This window comes from Stegodyphus dumicola, chromosome 1 (genome assembly GCF_044657685.1).
Source record: "Stegodyphus dumicola isolate Sdum_Otavi_A_Nest chromosome 1, ASM4465768v1".
NCBI classification, from domain to species: Eukaryota; Metazoa; Arthropoda; class Arachnida; order Araneae; family Eresidae; genus Stegodyphus; species Stegodyphus dumicola.
This window is the reverse complement of record NC_140768.1, coordinates 260,027,535-260,050,120: the sequence shown is the minus strand read 5'-3', so window position 1 is coordinate 260,050,120 and position 22,586 is coordinate 260,027,535.

Sequence of the window (22,586 nt, the reverse complement as noted above, 5' to 3'; positions counted from 1 at the left end):
ATTTCGGTGACATTCGTTGATAACACTTTGATTTATTTGATACCGAAAGTGTGGGAATGCGAAGACACAATGTTTATCAACTGGCTACACAAACTTCAATGATCTTTAGAAAAATTATGAGATATTTTTTTCCTTCAGACAATTTTGATTATGTAATTATATTAGCTATATGAAGCCCTATGTAACATTTCACTATTGCAATAATTCTCGAATAATTAATAGTAGGAGTGGCGTGCTGAAGCGTGGGTTGAGAAATTGTGAATAATTTGATTTGTCCTTTTTTATCATCTGAAAGAATGTATTTAAATCATCTACTACCATAAAGATTTCATTATAAATTATTGATGTAATTACGAACACAGATGAAGAAATAAATGAAAATACAGTTTAATATATTTGAAAAGTAATTCAATGAATTTAAGTAACTTTGCTATGGGAATTTTTTAATAAAATAGCAATTTGCATTCAGAAAGTGTAAGTATATCATTCAGAAAGTGTATGTTTAGTGTATGCATCATATGTTTGTTTGGAAATAATATGATTATTTCTAGCAGTTTTGAATCTTTCTTATAATTATTTTTTTTTTTCATCTTTATTTTCGGTAACTGAAGAGTTACATAACATATTTTCAAAAAATTCGGATGAGAATTCCACTTCGATAACTCTTAGAATACATAACCAAAATTAAATTCTCATGTGTTCTCATTCTATATATCTCATTCGTTCATATATGAATATATTCTATATTCATATATGAAAGAAAACCTTTAAGGAAATGTGCTCATCACATGTTTACGACTACTAAGCTGGAAATATATATGCAGGAGCTAATAAGTATGTAATATATAAGTATTAATATGCAAGAGTATGCAAGAGCTGGAAATTATATGCAAGAGCTTTGGGCAGAAGATTTTATGAATTAAAATTCCCCGACACATTTTTTTCAAGTTTTAACCGGTTCTTTATCAGTAAGTAACAAACGACTTAAGAAATGTTTATGTTCTATGTCTGAAAAATTTTCAAGTAAAGCGTAACCAGTGCCATAAAACTAGAAAACATTCAAATTAATATTCCTGTCTAAAAATTGCTATCAGGAAGCGATTATGCATCCAGGGAAAAGTGAGATCTGAAATTCAAAAATATACGAATTATATATGCTCATGTATGGTTGATGGGAATTGAATGCAAAATTCAGCTAAACGAGATATCATTTCAGATTAGGAGTTTCAACTAAAAAAGACTGTAAGAAAGGCATAGCTTCTAGAGTTCTGCAGTGTCTAGAAACTTATCTTAATGTCCTGCAGACTGAAAACGAGACACTAAGAAGGTTAAAATTACCGTTTTATTTAATTCTTTAAAAGAACTGAAGACACTACTTATATAACATGTGAACGTCTGTTACTTGTGGATATTTTTTTTTTTCAATGCCCTCCTGTGAAGGGACAGACGATTACATACATGCCTTCCCCGGGATTCGAACCCGGGCCTTATGGTATCGAAGTCACGCTCCCTTAACCACTATACTGTCTGGGCGGCGTTACTTATGGATATTTAAAATAACATAAGTTTAAGTAGAATTAAAATTGAAAGTAACGTAGTGTTACGAAATGTACAAATACGGTAAGATAGCTTCCCCGCAAAGCAGGTTTAGTGTTGCCATAAAATGGAAAGGGAAGGCAGGGTTCCCACATTTGGTGAGAAATCGCCCATTTGGCGACAAAATTGGCGATATGCCACGAATGGAGAACCTTCTGGAACGAATTCTTACCGGTTTAGCCCAGAATGTTCTGGAACACAAGCCGAAAGCTATATAAACCTTGCTAGTCCGCAGTCAGTATCGAGCGTGTGCCTCGTCTAGCGAGCTGATAGTCAGTCATTGATCGAGTGTCTCGAAGTCTAGTGCCGAGTGAGTCGTCGAGTGCATCGAAAAGTCTCTTAGTGTATCGCAGTTAGTGCATCGTCGAGAGAGTGTGTTAAGCTCCGAGAACGACTGAACTGAAGAGTCAGGAGCTGTACTCTGTGTGTCGTCGAGTGCATTGTAATTTGTAGCGTGAGAATCTCGAGAGTACGTGGAGTTCCGAAAACGACCGAGCAGAGACGGAAGCTGTACTCTGATGCTTTAGAGTGAAGCTGTCTCTACCGTTATTACAGGACAGTGTGAAGGCTGTGTCTCTGAACGTGTCAGCGTGTTTATACCAGTTCGACGACTGTAAAAGTGATTTTGGAGCTGTCCTGATTAATATTGGTAAATAAAGTGTGTTTCGATATTCCATCAAGTTCCGTCACCGTTATTCACTCCAAATCCACACAAACCCCGTACGAATGTGAAGGAAGAAAATAACGTAACAACTGGTGTCAGAAAAAAAAAAAAAAAAAAAAAAAAAAAAATAAAAACGCAACAGTAGTTTGAAATTACTTACAAAATAGATTAGTTAAGCTGGCTCAAGATAATTAACGGTACGTATTTTAAGTGTCGGTTATCAACATGCGAAAGCCAGAATCATTTTGGCAGAGCTAGCAATATTACGCAGTTAAAATGCAAGGTTACCAGAAAGTTTAAAACATTCAAACCTTTGCTTAAATACACAAAAACGATTTGCATTCTGGTGAGGAATATCGAAAAAAAAAAAGGTTAAATCAAACGTTTAAATAATAATAGCCGATTAAAAGTAAAATCCTACAAGTGTAGTTTTTATTTTGCAGCAATCTATATAGAAATATTCCCAGCACAGTGGCTGAACTTTTTTACCATTTAGTGAACCACCTGACTGAATTCCAAAAGTTTTGCCCGCTCTAAATTCTACCAAAGATTGCAGCCACACTGTTTTCACCCGAGGAAGTAAGACCATGATTCCATGATTGCACCGGTCTTGAACCTTTTTATGATATATGGAGTAAAAAACGTCACCAATAGGAACCCATCTAGAAATTCAAACTATTTACTTAAATATAAATTAAGATGGCAATATTAATTTTCGAAATACTGAAGCTTGCTTTGTTTTTGTGAACGAGAAGGTATAACTAAAGCAAAGAAAATGTATACTGTAAGAAGGAAGTAAATGAAAATCAAGAAGCATTTCTTTCAATAAATCCATACTCAAATAAATATTTTCTGAGAACGTGGGATTTAGAATTTTTGAAAACATTAATGATGAATATTGTATGGTTTGAAATTGCAGCGAAACTTATTGCAATAACCTCTCAAAACGACTACTGGTCTCAGAGCAGAAGCTCCCAAACTTTTAAACATTGCGAATATACTTTTTAGAAACTAAATCTACAGCAACACACTTCATCCTCTGCCTATGAATTTTTTCAGAAATTAACAGCGCGCGTTTTTTTAAAAAGAGGTTTTAATGGTCAAAATGAAACTTTTGTGAAGAAAAAATATTTATTATTAAATATTATTTTACAAAAACTATTTCTAATAAGGGCTGCTCGAAGAGTGCCTTTTTTTAGATCGTTGTTGATGATGGAAATGAAGTCTAGATCAGTTTGAGTTATCTTCAATCGCAAGGATTTCGACAATTGCATATTGTTTCGATACTTGGTTTTAATTCCTACCATTGTCGAAAAAACTCCTGAAAGGAGTAATATCTTAAAAGCTTCTGTGGAAAGAATTGGATAAGGTTGTTGAACAGATAACTAGAACTGTACCAATGTACTAAGATTAAAATTCGGTTTTAGTGTTGCATTTTATGTGTTTAAATGTTAAATTTCATGAGTCTTATGTAATTAACCATAGATTAAAATGTTTTAATAAGTTTTTCTAAAACAGAAAGTAAAATCATTAAATTTAGAAATACGTTTATAAGTTATTGAAGACACTTTTGCTTTATAAAATACAAACTAATTTAGAAAATTGAAATGGATAACCGAAAGAGAAGTCAAGTAAGCAGACTTTGTTTGATAATATTCTAAGAAGCAGTCAATGTTTTTGAAGAAACAGAGTATATTATTTTAGAATTTCGTAATGTTTTCTTTTTACTTTATACTTAACTTCTATTTTACGCATTTAAAAATATAATTTACGTATAATTCTTCAAAAAGAAAAAGTAGTATCAGTTACATCCTCGGCCTATGAATTAATCCTCGGACATCCTCGGCCTTAGTATAGTATCAGTTATTTTTCTAAATTTTATCTCTTTGCTACATTATCCGTAACTATTTCAGTATTTTATTAATATAACTGTATTAATAAACCAGTATGCCACACTTCTACTTCTACTTGTATTTCTTTAATAAACTTCTAAAGCCTTGAAGAAGGTAAATTAATTTTGTAAATGAATAATCGTAGTTACCGATAGTCATTTGTCTAAGACGAATATCTCTAACGGAAGATTAAGATCGTCTGGAACGGCGGGTGGTAGTTTAAGAAAGGATTCACTGCAATTTTCGTTAACTTTCAAACCTTGGGATTGGGCCTGTTCTACTTTTTTTTTCTTGGGAGGTGGGGGACGGTAAATATTCATGAAGCAATATAGAAATAGTAGAAATTTTTATTCAATAACACAAACATTATTTTGCATGATGATATTTTACTATCCCAGGCAGCCTGAGGATTATCTGATAAACGGGGTCGCAAATAAGAACTAAATTCTGTTTAGAGAGTAATATATGTTACCATTTGTCACTGCAAAGAAAGGTCATAAACTTAACTCCTGATTATCCGGCGGCGGATTAATCCGACCTTGTCATAAAAATTTAACTTTGTTTATTGCTAAACAACGGAAAATTTTCTATCATAAATTTGAGCGTGAAAAGGAACTTTCTACTGAAAATACATGAATGGAAAGAATAATGTGTAACAGCAATGACAGATTATATCATAGGAGTCTGAAATTGTTTCTATCCACTAGAGTAGATAATTTAACTGTACAAAATGTGGAATATATATTAACACTGTTAAATCATCAGTTCAAAGTCAATTGCTCAACCTGAGTGAGTCAAATGCATAAATGTTAATCTGTTTCACACTGGTTATCGCTCTGAACGGTATCGGTGGTTAGCGACACTAACTGCCGTATTGTTTAACCTGTATCCAAATCCCGGAGAAAGTCTGGATGTTTGTAGGTGTGTAATGTCTGTGCGGCATGGAGATAATTGTAATATTAGCTGGTCGAAAGATCTGTGTAGAAGTCTGATGACGGAGGAGGAAGGATGGGAGACCATCTGATCTTTTCTTAGGGAGAAAAATTGGAGCAGACCTATACAGTGAGTACGGCAGGGGGAAAAAACGTTCCTCTACAATCAAAAAAATGATAAAAATCTATTACCTAGCCCTTTTTTTTTTTTTTTTTTTTTCTTTTTGGTCCTATTTCAGTTCTTCATTATTGACTTCCGTTGAAATTCAAGAATAATATAAACAGATGCAAAAAAACACTACTTTCACCACGGAATGAGGAAGAAACAGATACAGAAAACGGGCGTTCACTTGAGTTTGAGAGAGAGAGAAATTTGGTATTAATGATTTAATTTGCGAAACCAAATAAGCTTATGCTCAACATTAAACTACTTAAAAAATGTAGGTGAATTATGAAAGCTCTTTTTTCTATTGAGTTCTATGTGAGTCATTCCTTTTTGCTTTTCTTTTTTAACTGTCTTCGTATTAACAGCGGTTTCAAAATAACCGTGGACATCATCTGTGAGTTCACTATATCACATGTCGTCTCTGAATCATCTTCATCGGGAGGGAGGGGCAGGTAAAGAAGAAGCCATTTTTTCCTTCAGATATCTAATACAAAAGCTATGAAATTCATCAAATATCGGAAACCCCCAATAATTTTTTTAAAGAACTCTCTTTCATTAAACTTAGATTTACAGCAATAAATTGAAGTAATATAAGAACGCTGCGATGGGAGATAGATGAAGGAAGAAAAAAAGAGTCTGACATCCCAGATAAACGGCTTCGGCATGACACTTCCAGTATTCTTTTTTTGCTGGAGATTTCCATTTGACATCGAGAAAAAGAAATTAATAAATGTGTTTTCTAACAAAAGAGTGACTGGCTCTCATAAATCATAGTTATGATGGTGACTTTAATTTAAGCTTGCAGTGACGGCCTCGCTGCGGGATGCCCACTCGTGTTGAAATCCACGTTTCGGAGCAACAAAACAAAGCGAAGTGGAATCGGGAGGCCGTCGTCACTTCATCGTTCCGCGTCGGATTCAACTTTTTTTTTCTTAGTTAATTCCTGTTCTCGAATTCTCATTGAGATTATCTAAGTGGGATAAATAACAAATAACAGGAGAGTGTTAAATGAGCTTTCATTCCGCAACTCGATACTCTAGTTTGTATTTGATACCGTCATACGAATAGTAGAAGAAATAAGAGACTTTGATAGTTTGTTTTGATCTTGATCAGCACCAGAATCTTTGTATAAAGGTACGTCATCCAAAAGCGATGTAAATAAGCTGACGACAGCATTTCTGTGGACATTGGTTCACAAAATAATTTTGATCTGTTGGGCTTTATCTGATGTGCTGTAAACGTGGATGCCACTCGACTTCCTTGTATGGCCTATTAAATTATTCACATTTATTGCTGCTTTTCATTTAAACTTATTTCCTCGAATTTTATTAGAGATATATTTTTCATTCAATTAATTCAGTTCGCAGCAACGCAAAAATGTATAAAAACTCAAACCAACTTAATTTAAAATTGAAAAATATATAAAAACATAAAACACCTAAATACAGTTAAAAAAGTTTAAGCAAAAAACAATTTACAATTTTCGAAATTAAAGTTAGAGTTTCTACGCAAAAACAAGCAATTCGGTCAGAGGGCAAGAAGACAGATTTTTCGGTGCATAAAACTGAAAGTTTACTTTTGGTCCCACTCGACGAAAAGATAGTGAAGGTGCAGAAACTAACTAAATCCACTATTCCGCTAAGTTTCAAATGTAAATAAATGACTGCTGCGTTAGGCTTAGTCGCACTTAAGCAAATTTTAAATTTTTGATAATTCTACAAATATTGCATGCAGATTAATTAGAAGCATAGAAACCGTAACCGGAACATAAGAACAACATAATTCAATCACTTTTACAGCAAAAAATGCACAGTTTATCAATATATATAACAGAGATGGCCAAACTGTGGCTCGCGAGCTACTTGCGATCCTTTGCCATCTGAAATGCGAATTATTTTGAATAAATTCCATTTTTGGTATTACTGTTCCGGTTATGTTCCTTTTTGAACAAGGAATGGTCATCGGAATATACTAATACGAAGTTAATCTAAAACGCAATGCTAATATTTTTTATTTAATTATTCTCCCTAATATTTTTTCTCTCACGTTAATTTTTCCTTTAGGGGGTATCTGCTTACATTCCTGTCTGATCCCATTGTTTACAACAGTTGTGATCCACCTGGAAGATTTCCTATTCGTTGTAGGGTACTTCTTTTATTCAGTCTTTGAATAGTGTGAGTAACTGCTAAAGAAACTCGTTTCGCCTTGCAATCCATATAGAACTCTTTTAATATATGGAAGAATTTTACGAGGATTTTATTTTTGGTGGAGTTAACCTTCAGCCTCTTACTTGGTTAGGAGACTTGTCGGAATTTTCTGAGGAACTCTTTCAAAATGAATCTCCTCTCCCTAAGCAAGTCAGTCATTTTTATGCAATCGCTCTACAGAATTCGTAAACATTCATAATGCTTAACGAACCCTTTTCCCACATGAAACCCTGTATTTCGCAATAATTCCTTGGTAAGCCTAGGCAGAGTCATAATTTATTTCACCAATGGTTGTGCATGATGAAATATTTAAAGCCGTGGGAAGAATCACTAGTTTGACAACGATTTAAATTTTATTCAAAATGTTTAATTCTCGTTTTATCAAACACTGTTACTCCAGATACAGATCTTTCACCTTAATCATAAAATTTTCATATTAGTAACGTTGCATCAAGCAATGAGGGATAAGCAGAACACAAACGCCTCTCTTCTCCAAAGTTTCTGTCAAAATCGGCATATGGATATTGGTCAAATCTTTAGCTTGTGATTACTTTCTCGTATTTTTCGATTTGTTGTTTGATGATCTTCTTTCTTTCTACCTCGCACTAGGTTAGAGGCATTTTGCTGCACCAGGTTAGAGATGCCAGTAACTTTCGCACTAGGATAGAGGCATTTTGCTGCCTGGCATACTAAAATTTTTTCACCCTAAGGGGTATTGCCGTTCTACAGCTGCACAGGTTGCCTCGGCTCTGATGCCTGCATTACATTTCTTTTCATCTGTCGATATTTTTTGTCTTCTTACAACATGTACGTCTGACACGTCCTTTATAAAAGCTTAGTAGCCAAACGGAAAGTTGTATAATGATCCACTGCTTGTTCACTACACATTTCAGGCAATAATGTAAAATTTTCCTCCCGTAAACATTTATTTTTAAAGTCTGATCTTTTATTTTCTAAAATGCCTTCTGCCTACAGAGGTTCGACGGACACCGCCTACAAACTCCACTTGAGATTTATTTTCTCTACGCAGGTTAGGTAACTCAATGAAAAGTTGTAGTATGTAACTGTTAGACTGACAATGAATTTATTTTAAACTTTCTTCTGAGTTATTTTACTTAGAAATTCAAGATGAGACGGTAAGTCATTTGCCCGCCTTTATGGGTCCAACAGTTAGAATATGACGAATCCATACACTATTTGGCAAGAACTTAAAAACTAAATTATTGTCCAGACGTCTGCGGTGTTACAAATGGCCTCCACATCGACCATCTGTGCATGTCCACAGAAATATGAAGAGTTACGCATTCATGTTGTATCTGCATTTGCGAAATAAATTCATTATATTAGTGATAAGTATGTTTTCTTTCTATAACATTGTTTTGATTTGCCATATATTTGAAGAACAGCTCAAAACAGCGAGGTTGAATAGTTTGGCTGGTAAGACAGTTGGAATATGTGCTCGACGAAGCATTTGTATAACCCGGCATGAACTACTTGATTATTTACCATCAGGTTATGTATGTTCAGAATTATCGTAACGATTCAGAAGGTTGTTTCAAGAATTTTAAATGATGCGCATGAACTTCGTTAGCTATGTCCAAAATTATCAAGACAATTCGAGAGATAGTTTCAAAAATTTTCAGTGATACGCATGCACTTCGTTATCTATGTCGAAAATTATGGGGATGCTTCGAGAGATAATTTCGAGAATTTTCATTGATGCTCAGCGTACTGATTGCTAAAAAATTCTTTCATATTCCTTTGGATGCCACACTGTTAACTGAAATACTGTTATCAGTCAGGGCTGTCATGAGAAATGTGGTCATGAGATGTTTGCTTTCCTTGGTAAATTCTTATATACTGCGCTTCAGTAAAAGTAGTTATTCAGGTAGTTATTTAAAAGTAGTTATTTAAGCAAAAGCTTAAACAAGTTAACAGCTTATTTTTAAATAAATATTCTTTCTCGAATAACAGTTTCTCTGCAGTGCGCTTAGATGTATATCATTTAATTTATTCTCTCTAGAAAACTGCTCATGAGTTAAAAAAATTTGATGTGTGCACCACATGACTTCCTTGTACGGAATATTAAATTATACGCATTTATCTTGCATTTCATTTAAACTTATTGGATTAAATTAAATCTACTTCGTCGATATAGCATAAATTACAATAGAATAAAAGCACTCTTTAAAACTCACTGTATTTGTTTACCATTAAATCTACTTCGTCGATAGCGCATAAACCACAAAAGAATAAATGCACTCTTTAAAATTCACTATATTTATTGATCATACTGGCCGTAAGTTCACTCTGGCCCTAAGTTCACTGATCAGCGCCTACATTTCAATCATTTTTTAACTATGTCTATGTCTATGTCTTATCACTTAGTAAGAGGCAATCGACCATTAACGGCCATTAACGGCTTTACCAATATATTATACTTGACTTTTAAATGCGTGAAGAATCGAGTAAGTTGTATTCAACAATATGGAAATACTTGTGCACATGCTGTGCTAGAACTCAGAGATTACTAGCGACGGAGGCTCCTGTGCCGCCGTCCGTAGAATAAGTAAACTTTGAACGAATGAGGCGCTATCTATTTGTAAGGATAAAAAGCATTTTAGTTGACTGGAGCTCTGGTGGAACCATCTCTTGCAAGATGTATTGTAAGGCATTTTTAAAATTTCACAAAAATTATTCTTCTGATAAGCAATAATTCGTAAGTAAAATGATGAAAAACACAATTTGCAGTATATTGAAACGTTTCACAAGAGTAAAAACTATTTACACACTTTTTAACTCAGAATGCATAAAATTTATATCATCTTAACAATTATCTAATTGTTGCCACATGTTCTATTCAAATACTAAAATAAATCTAAAACGATGTATGAAAAAAATTAAGCAAAGAATGAAAAAAAAAAATTTTTTTTTACAGACGATTCCGTATTTTCAGTATTTCTCATTTAATTAATTCAGTTCTCACTTCGCGACAAAGCGAAAATACATAAAAACTCAAAATGTCTGTATTGAAAATTATGAAGTAAATCTTAAACACTTATATCCTCGAATAAATTCCAGAATGGATTAAGCATGATTTAATTCGCAATAATAAAAAAAAGGTGTTATCTTTGTTATTGCGAAGCTTACTTTCTCTAGATTGGCAACAAATCTACTATTCTGTTGCTTTAAATGTAAACAAGCAATGGCCGACATGGCAAAATTTATTAGGCTTAGCGGCACTTAAACAATTTTTAAATTGTTTATAATTCTAAAAATATTACAGACAGATTTACTAAAGGCATAAAAACTTTAACCGGAAGATAAGAACAGCGTAATTCAATCATGTTTAAAACAAAAAATGCACAATTTACAAACATATAAGAATAAAAACACTGAGATCACTGAGCCAAGTAACAGAGTGGATATATAGTATTATATTTATATACTTTTGGTACGGCCGATTGCAACCAAAATACTAGGTGCACATCTACATGTTATAGCAGTCCTATATACAAAATTTTAACGCTCTGAGGCTACTCATTTTTGAGTTATGCGAGATACATACGTACTTAGTACGTACGCACAGACGCCACGAAAAATTCTCTTCAGAATTCATTTTAAATTAGTTTTACAATTTTTTTTGGGGGAAAAGAGACCTTTATTCTGTTCTTACGTACAGATGTCAAGCAAAAACATCGTTAAATTTCATTTGATATCGATGAAAATGAATATTTACGTTGAAATATGATGCCTGAAACTTTTCGCGATTACAATACTTCCTTTTTATTTCGTACAAGGAAGTAAAGCCACTAAATTTTTCTTTTAAATAATGATTTGTAATTTACCCAAATAATACATTTTTATGTAAATGTAGACCAATGAATATGCTTCCGATTCGTCTTAATTCTACTAAAATAAAACAACAATAATTATAAACGGAGGGTAAAAAAATTAGAAGAAATCAAAGGAAATCAGAAGAAAATATTTTGTTTCTCTACCTGAAGAAAAAAACGCTCATTGGCTCAGTATAAGAGTTGCAAATTTTTATTTTCTTGGAACTTACCTTTTCTGAACACAAAACAGTAGCTATAAGATCTATTTATTCATATTTACATGTAATCATGTTAATCACATATTCATTAATTTACTTCAAAAGTTCCTTTTTTTCAAAACCTGTATCATTATTTTTGAAACGATATAAATTTGGGGTTGCGACTCTCGAACGTTCATAAAACCTATTATGCGGCTCCCATCGTCTTGAAATTTGGCAATCTCTGTATAATATATAAGAATAAAATAACTGAGCTCACAGAGCTGAGTAACAGAGTGGGTATATATTATATATATTTTGCTGCTGCCTATTTGAACCAAAAAGGGAGGTGCACAAATACATGTTATAGCAGTCCCATATACAAAATTTCTAGGTTCTGAGCCTACTCGTTTTTAAGATATGCGAGATACTTACATACGTACAGACGTCATGAAAAATATCTCTTCTGAATCTATTTCAAATCCATTTTTTAATCCGTTTTGGGAAAAAGAGATTTTATTCTGTCCGGACATACAAGTGTGACGCAAAAAAATCTTTCAGATGGGTTCAATAGCATCAAAATGGATACTCTCGTTGAGCATTCTGGATTTCTTTCTGTTTTTATTGGCAACCTGCTTACCTGGCTTTTAGTGGCTTGAGTGGAGAAGTGGGAGAAACCTAAATTTTCTCGAATCCGGTTCCGAAGCCTAAAATGTTCTTGAATCTTACGACTCTTTCATAAAAAGGGGGATTTAATGTTTTTAAATAAGATAAGAAATCTTTATTTGATGAAATCAAGTTCACAATACAATTTTTAAACACCCAGCATGTATTAAAGTATAAACGAAATTTAGCCAATAGAATACGTAGTAATTAAAGCTCTAAAATCTTCAAGCTCATTTTCTTGATACAATTTGATAACATTATTTAAGTAACATTTGAAACAATCTACTTTTCCAAACTATTTTTTCAACTGGGTGCAAGTATGAAATATTCAGGATTATTTCAAGTGCTAACACAAATAACTTTAGACCCAGAACATTAAATTATCTCCAGAAAGTTAGGAGTACTGCAGTAGATCTGTCGTGATATGATAATTTAGTCCTACTGAAATTGCAACAACTGTTTTCTTTTTTTAATTTATCTTTCTACTCGACGTCAACAAAGCTAATCTTTCTAAAATTTTTAGTTAAAATATTTAATTTTTTAATAAGAATTCGAAAGATTCAGATGACGAAATAACTTGGATATCTTTTCTAAAATTTGTGTATTCAAGGATTCGAATGTTTCATCCTTTAATAGAGGGATAGTTTCGTTCTTTAGCAGAAGAATTAGATAATATTTAATGATTATAATAACATCTCAGGTATCTGAAATAGAACATGATGTAGGTAGTCATTTTAATTAAAGTTATAGAAGGACTCATTAGTACATGAAATCTCGCGTAGAGAGTAGTGTGCGTATTCTTCCACAGAGGCCTAAAATAATGCAAATGCATGAGATGTAGTATGCGTATTGATTTGTATTGTAATTAGGAAGAAAGGAAAATAAGTAGTACCCTTCCAATATCATACTAAAATAATGATTATTTCATACAAAATAGTACTTGGATTACATAATAAAATTATTGTTAGTGGTAATGAAATAAATCATGGAAAAAATAACACATGTTCAGTTAATTGTTTTAGCTATTATTTTCAATTTAAATCAAGTATTAAAAATACAAAATGCAGAAGCATTTCAAAGTTAGTATTGTTCCAAGATAAAAGACATGGATTCCATTTTGGCCGGTTATAGCTATGATTTTAGGTTATTTGTTTATTTATACTAAATGGAGTTTTGAATTCTCCTGGATTTATATTTTTTGATTTTGTTACCTTTTCATCTATTTTAGTTTGCTTTTCAATTAGTTTGGTTGTCATCAGTTATGCATTGTTATTAACAATGAAGCAAGTTTTCAGCTTCTTCTTTTCCAGTATACAAAAAAAAAAAAAAAAAAGAAAAAAAAGAAAAAATAATTAACAATTTTTTAGACCCCGTTGCAGGCTTACTCAGTAATGATAGAAATATGTACCAAGAAATAAAAAATTATATTCAGAATATTATAACTTCTATTTCGTTCTCTTAAACCTTCTAAATCACCTTCACGGCAGTTTACAGAGATAGTTAATTCTTACTGCAGTATTGTCAGAAAAAGTAATATTTTAAAAAAAGGTAATCCAATTTTAGAAAACGAAAAGAATCATTTCAGTTTTAGAAAAATAAAATACTTGCATTTTTGTATTGTATAACATACATTTTAAAATTAATTACAATTTTTACTTGTTGCGTACCAAATCATTGTGCGATCATAAGCGGACAAAATACTGAGTTCAAAAATATGCTAAGAAGCATTACAAGTGACTGACTATTCTTACTCTAAATGGAAGAACAGATATTTCAATAATCAGTGTTAGAAAATATTTATTTTCTTTCTTTAAAATTAAAGGAAAAAAAAAAAAAGATTATTTATTACAGTTGAAACAGCGAATTTTTTTTTGAAAAGGCAGCTACTCTGTATTGTTTTATATTTAAATAGGAAGGTAAAGATGGGCATACAAAAATTAGAGTTCTACATGTGTCTAAATTATATTTATTTAAAAGAAATGACATACCTTATAAGCTTAAAAATTTTCATTATCGGATAACATGAAATGTTCATCATATTTGTCTTCGTTGTATCTTCAGACACGTTAGCGAATTCTATTTCATCTTCATTGTCATTGTTACCCTGATCCATAAATAAATAATCATCTTCCTTTCCATCTAGATTGTTAGATATACTACACTTTTTAAATGACTTTCAAGTTATGACAGTTTAATTTCATTCCGTACTTTTATTATTCACTCACACACAATTGCTAGACTGTCATAACACGTTTTTGACCTCCTTTTATAAATGTTTTTTTTTTTTTTTTTTTTTTTTTTTTTTTTTTTTTTTTTTTTCACTTTTAACATGCACGTATTCTATTGTCATTTTAAATTTTCTTTGAATCGTTTGTTGATACACACATCTAAAGGCTAAACTAATGGCGTTAATCCGCCTGGAATAAATGCCATGTCTGTATTACACGCTTCAACAATTTCTTCGTATTATCCGTTAGATGGGACTTGAAGATATTCTAAACTAAAAGACTTTCTGGATTCTTTAAGGAAAACAAGATGTTTTTGCTAAACGTTTCTTATCCACAATTTCACTCTGTTTTCGTCCATCCATCCTTTCTTGTGAAAGTAAATGAAAGCACCATTTGAGAAATTACATTTCGACATCGTCTTTCTTTTAAAAATAACCATGAGTTTTAATCTTGTACCTTTTGCTAAGAAGGAAAACACTACAGTGAATGAGATTTTTCGTGACCTGTTGTTTTTATATGAACCGTTTATGTTTCTTTCACATCAGTTGCTTTAATTTTCTAGCCAAACATTACTGAAGTTTCATCCCTATTTCCAATATGTGACAGTAATAGCCTTCATAGGTCAAGAATATATTTCTGGAAACTTATCAACTTATGACCAAATCTTACCGAAGCCTTTGCGAAACTTTTTTTTCTCATAGAACTAAATTCTTCCCTACTATAAATCGACTACACAAATTCAAAGTTGCTTTAAGGTTTTTCCCTTTCATTTACATTCTTTTTTGCCCACTTTAAAGTGGCTGTTTATCTTTACATTCTAGGATAGGCTGTTTCATTACTCCTTTACTCAAAGCACATTTATTCTTTAACATATTGATTATTGTGATTTCATTTTTCTTTCATCAACACCAGGCATCCTTGCTGTAGCATGATTTCCATTTTCTTTCTCAAATTGTATAACTTTGTATTTGAAACCAACACTGTGTTTATTTCGTTTAGCAGGTGCCTTATTTACTACTGAAAGAAATACTGCATCAACTGTATTTCAAATAAAGCAAATGCGATTTACTAAAGCCTTCGATGTTCATTTCAAAATCAAGACTTCAAATGATTATAGAAAAAGAAAACATCTAACTAATTCATTCGGGCCAGAAGTGCATTTTTACCCCAAATTATGTACCCCTTTTCTCAAAACCCTAGATCAACATTCTTGTGCATTGAATACAACCCACCTTCTTTGAAGATGTATTTGCTCCTTCAAGCATTTCCTTCATACAAATATTGTTCCTCCTATCGTTTCTCAGTTCATTTTACCATTTTTCAGAAGCCTGGGAAAAGCCTACGAATAAATCCCTTAAAGAGAAGAGCATTTGCATCTTTCGGGTTTCTTCATAAAGAAAATGGTACGCGTTATACGGTGAATATACCTAAAAATTAAAAAACATAGTTTGATATTATAGGTGCGTGTTATATGCCGGTATATATGGTATAGAAAAATTGTAGAAATTAGGGTGGCTGTTAGTAACAGAATTTAGTACTTAAAAAGATGACACGGGGAAAATGCCTTGAATATGACTAAAGCTTCGGCCGTGAGTATGACTAAACCTTCATGCACATAATGTGGATGCCTAAATTTTAAAATGTTACTACGCAGTGCTTGCGAAAAATATGCCATTGCCATGGCCCAATTTTCACAGTCGACAACGTGTTAAGAGGAATTTCCGTCTTAAGGGGAATGATTCTGCGAAATACAATTACAAAATAAATGTTAATTGATTCTATGACAACTTATTATTTTTATGAGACAATCTTCGACAGTCAAAGATGAGACATCGCAAGAAAAAGAACAGTAATTCTAAGAAAACATTCCAACTCCGAGTATCTGGGAGGTCCGCGTTTAAGAAAGGGAAAAAAAATTCGTATATATATATTGTTGAAGTTCTAAGTGGCTATGATGACGACGCCAGCTACTGATATAAAAACATATAAAAATAGCTTGATTCATAGTGCAAAAGGATGAGAGGAGAGGGATGGGGGCACGAAGCGATTTTGTAGGGGATCCAAAACAAGTGGACTATAACAAACTAACCGTTCAATTCAAAGAAGATTCTTCTATTTTCTCAAACTGGTACCATCAATGTCTATCATCAACTGATTGATGACAGGTACCGCGGTTGGCGGCTTGCTTTGATCTCTCACTTGCCGCTCATCTCAAACTTGCCGCCGCTAGTCTCATAGACACCTTTTCGGAGGGAAATTGTATCAGTGTTCGAATATTGTTTGTAGGTCAGATTCCATCTGTTATGATTGCTCAGGAACTAAAAGAAAAATGAAATTGTTTTCTGATTGAGAATAAAACCATGTTATGCTTATGTCAGCCTAGCAAAAATTTGTTACATATTTATTAATTACATAATATTTTACTTTTGCCTTTTATTAACATCATAATTTTTCAATACAGTAGTGAACTTTTAATTAAGAAATTTGAAGGAAGTTAAATATTCGTAACTTTTCATTTTTGAAGGCATACGCCGTTGATAATTGTAGAAATTTGTTTTAGCATCCAAAAAAGAATCCACGAAGGAAATTATTCGGAACTGAGGAAAATGGATTCACACAAAAATAAATCCTTTTTTTTTGTCACAAAATCGCTTCGTGCCCCCATCCCTCTCCTCTCAACCTTTTGCACTATGAATCAAGCTATTTTTATACGTTTTTATATCAGTAGCTGGCGTCGTCATCATAGCCACTTAGAACTTCAACAATATATATATACGAATTTTTTTTTCCTTTCTTAAACGCGGACCTCCCAGATACTCGGAGTTATTTGTTGGAATGTTTTCTTAGAATTACTGTTCTTTTTCTTGCGATGTCTCATCTTTGACTGTCGAAGATTGTCTCATAAAAATAATAAGTTGTCATAGAATCAATTAACATTTATTTTACAATTAACATAACTAGAAAAGGGTTTTAATTTTTATGTCAGATATCATATTGGCATTATTATTTATAAATCTTTTGAAGGGGAGATTGAGAAAAGGGTTTGCGAGTTCACGATATTTAATTTTTTAGTTCTTCAGCTCTCAGAAATTTTATTTTTATAACTCTTAATAGTATGGTTAAATAATGCATTATAAATTCGTCAAGCAAAATACATAAGCTGATATATTACCTCAATTAATTTATAAGCAAAATAACTAAATAATTAAAAATTTGCTCCTAAATTTAATAAATACAGTATGTCGAAAATATTAACAGCGGTATGTTTTTGTACTTTAATTTTTAACTCGCTTTCAAATCATGGACGTTTCGAAAGCAAGAAGGGCGTTTTATCTTACCTTCACTAAAAAGGAAGGTCGCATTGTATTCTAATACTGAAGAATAAACCATCAAAAATGAGCATAGCTTAACTTCTAGTAAAATGTTTGTTGCCATAGTACGAGGGCCATCCAGGAAGTAGATTACGTTTCCGTCTGTGTCCGCTAGGGGCGGGGCTAGCGCGGCCATCTTGGGGTCAGAGCGTTGCGCAGCTCAGTCTGCATCTAGCCGTGCTAGTGAGAGGTTCGTGCTGTGCTCCGTTCAGATACTGTGACGGTTTGAAATGTCTGCGTTAATTGAAAATCCCGCGAGGTGCGCTCAGTAATAAGGTTTCTGACTGCAAAAAACTGTAAACCGATAGAAATCTATCGGCAGCTTCGTGAAGTGTATGGGGACAACATTATCACTGAAGGTGGAGTGCGTCAGTGGGTCATAAGATTTCAAAATGGCCGAACCAATGTTCACGACGAAGATCGAAGTGGGAGACCCAGCATAGTGACCGCCGAACTTCTCGAAAAAGTCGATGCTAAAGTCCGTGAAAATCGAAATTTCACAATAACGGAACTTTCTTTGAGTTTTCCACAAATTTCGCGAAGTTTGTTGCACGAAATCATCAGCGAAAAGCTTGGTTACCACAAGTTTTGTGCAAGATGGAAGGCAAGAAGAGGTAACGAAGTAGTTGAAGGCGCAGGCGGCCGAATTTTTCGACGAAGGAATTTCCAAGCTCGTACATCGCTACGATAAATGCCTTAATTTGTATGGTGACTATGTAGAAAAGTAGTATTTGAGTGTGGCTTTCATCTGTATATAATAAAATTTGTTTCCTATACTTTGTTTATTTTTTTATTCCAAAACGTAATCTACTTTCTGGATAGCCCTCGTATTATTACGTCTAATTTCCGAAACTGAAATTAAAAGAGATTTATTTATTCTCTGAATGATTGTTCAGTTATTTTTCTTTATTTCATAATTTTCTCGCAATTTATTGTGATTTAATAATGACTAAAAATTTCACTATTGATAACTTGTAACAAACCAAAAAACAGAAAATAAAATACAATTAAAAAATATATTTTTTTATTCAATAAGATTTTATTTAAAATGGATATGATAATTTATGCACGAAAAGAAGAAAAATAATTTGTTATACAATTTAATGGAAATAATAGATTAAATAATCCTGTTTACAGAATTCATATACAATTTTACATCACGAATAACAAAACAGGGGGACACGTAAATAAAGAAACCCATTAATTTAATTGCATTATCAAATGTATAAGCCATTATCTTTTATGATTCGTGATATAAAACTGTAAGTCTGTAAAAAGAATCATTTAATGAATTATTCCTGTTAAACACTATGATAAATTATTTTTCTCCATTTAATGCATTAATGATCACATTCATTTTAAATAAAAGCATATTGCGAAAAAGCCTTTTATTTTTTTAATTGTATTTTATTTTTCTTTCATTGTGTAAAGAAAAGATAAAAACTGATTACCTGATTACTTTTCTTTTATCAAAGTTTCTTACCGAAGTTGATTTATACCTATAATAATGATTTTCATGTGACGCTATTTATAAATGTTGCATGTGCAGGAATGTTCTAATTGCAGATGAGATAATCCTTAAAATCCCACCGTAGAATTGAAGTTTGGAGCAAAAATTCCGGAGCGAATTATTGAATTTGATAGAGGTACCTAGCACGTATTTTTGTATAATAATACAGCTAGGATATTACTTCAAACAGAAGAAAAGCTAATGTGCTAAGTTCAGAAAGAAAAGTTGAGTTGTCAAGCCACTAAAACTGCTCGCTCTTGAAAATACTACCCATCACTATACCGAAAATGAGACACAAGTCTCAAATCAAATCTCGGGAAAATTTGCTGGCCACGGATTTTGTCTCATACTTGAAAGTTTCCCAACTTGCAGTTAATCGCATCGTTCCTCAAGAAACTTCTTTGCGAAAGACACTCTATATATTTGCTATCTCCAGCGTTGGTGCATCACTTTTAAGATGGTAAATGAGAGATGCAAAGACCTTCATAACATTTTACCATGGTTTTATTACGTTTCCACATATTTTATGGTTGTCCTGGGTTGCCATCAAGACAAACTGCAACCATGAAAAGTCCACAAAAATGAAAAAAATCAAAGCCATTTATGTTTACCGTCCGAAGGATTACAGAACTAGCATTAATGCGAAAATAAGCCACATAATAGTCGTAAACAACATATGCATTCATCAAGAAAAAGTCTTCAGACATATCCTCCAGCTAATAGTAACCTTTATCGAAGAAATGGCTAAAGAAATTAACTTGCAAATAATTCCAGTTTCGCATATTCTGTCCGAAATCTTCCAGTACCACCCCAACGGAATTTTATGCTTTTTCCAGTAGAAACCATCTCTAGCAAGCCCCGCTAGCAGATTTTGTTTAAGTCTCTAAGACCTGATTATTTGAATTGCAGCAAAGCGCGAATCATATTACCTATGAGGAAAAGCCCGAAAACTTCTACACAGCCGTAACATTCGCTAGGATTTGAACCGGGTCGAACTATCAGTTCCAATCCGCTGTTGGTGGACAGCTGAAAGTCTCCTATGGTTGTTTAGATTAGAGGGATATATTGGACCAGTCTGTCCTTCAACTCTCGCAGTGGAAACGGCATTTCAGATTGAAAAAGCAAATAGAGAATCATTGACAATAGCTGCATGATTCTTTCATGCTAACTAATTAACTAACCTCTAACTTCTTTCAGTACAAATCACATGTGCATTAATGCGATTCTAGGTATTTAAGTATCTTTAAATGTTGCCACTCACCTTGTACATTTTCTAAAAATTTTTTTACCAACAAATTTTCTTGTGTGCGTGCTTAAATAATCATTAAAATAAATTTCAAGATTGAGAAATTTTTGCTTTTCAATAATCCTTTATAAAATAGTACCAGACTGCGTTTAAAATTCTTTTGGCATAATTTTAACGGACATTATTTTTTGAAACTCTTTAACAGATATCAAAATTCTAAAATTAGTTAAGAGGAAAATTTAATAAAAAACTGGAAAGGAATGCGAAGCACTAGAATAAGCTTTCCTATCTTAGATTACTATTTTCTTCAAAGTGATAGATTCAATAATTTTCACATTTTTTACCCCTTATATCGAATTAGAAGTAGATTATCGCAAATTCATATCGAAATAATTTTTTTCTTTATTTTTATTATTATCAATGACATTAACAGATTTTAGGAAATGAAGTTACAATATTCAGATATGCATATGGTCAGGGAATCAACATTGCTCAATATTTGCGATGAAAAACATTTATGAAGAGTTTCGTTACAAGATGCAACAATCAGCCGTTCCCTTTTCTTAAGTACCAAAAAAGTACACGAGCACATGTCTTTGAGAACGCCGAAATCATTTTATCACCATAATTGGTGTTTTATATTTTGTCTATTGGTTACATAAGCGCATGACGCCATTGTTAAAGACTCAATAATCGGCAAAATATTGACGAATACTCGAAAAATGCCCCCAGGTACCTCTGCGAATCATTCTTCGAGCTCACTCTCGATAACAGACAAGTTACAAAAATTGTGTTTTTTGTTTATTTCGATGGCAACTGCTTCCGCGAGATAGCTTTGTTTATTGAATATTAACTGTAAAGCCGACAGAAGTCAAGATAAAAAAATAACATGATAACTGTCCTTAAATTTTTTTAAAAAATAATAGCTACCTATCGGCTTACGTGATTAAAGCAACGTGCTTATTTGAATTGTCACGTGCATTTGCGCTTTGACGGTTTGTTCTAGAAATGAACATTCTAGAAAAAATGTACTTAAAGGATAAACTCAGTAGAGTCGTGAGAAGTTGAAACATTTATTTGTCTATTTTGTTTTTACAATATTTTAATTTACTTCAACCGTTGTTTAATTTTATTTAAGTTACTTACTGTTTTATTTTAACGCAATGTTTTTACAGTATTTTTAAACAAACGTAGATTCCCAACGAAATAACATAATAATTAGTTAAGTTTGCACTTATGCATGATTATCAACAAAGGGCATTTGCAATATGCCGCAATAATTTTCTAATAACGTGTAAATAAAGCAAAAACTGTTGAAAATATTTTTTCTTTTCAATAATAAACAAAGATTTGAAGACAGGAAGATGGCTGAATGATTTTTTTTGAGATTTTTGTAATTGTTATTGAAATCCAGCAAGTCTTCTCTAAGACTATCACTCACGGCTGCAGCTGATTTTAGTCTTTTATGGATGTAATGACCTAAGACAGGAGAAACTAAAACTTAATATTTAATCTTCTCAGAAATGTATATCACTTTCAGAGACGGTAATCTTCAGGAAGCAGTCGCTTTGAACGTAGAGCAATGGTATAATCTTTTGCTTTCTTAATGCAAGTTAGAATTAAAAAGATAACTTTTGTTAATATTGCAAAAATTCAGGAATTCCTGTCCCCCACAATTAGGTGCACATTTCTTCTATCCAAATATTAAGGACATTACAAGCATGCCTGACTGCTAAAGTGCCTACATAAGAGAATGGACTAAGAAGTTTCGGTCTTAGATTTTATGATTACAAAAGGCACCTGAGGAATCAGGCTAGCTTTAGTTATCCTCCATCAGTTTCTTACTATGTACTTTATTACGTAGAGAAAGAACTTGAAGGGCGAGCAAAACTTAACTCACAGGCTCTTCATCCAAACGTGATTGTCTGGTTGGCTGTCTCCAAGGGATGTTTACTCCATTCCACGCTGAAGTGGATCACGTTTCCTGCTGAAGCACCATTTTGCACTTCCACGCAGGTTAGTGTGGTAATTCTTACTGTAAATATATTTCAAAAAAATTACTTCAATATGTGAAT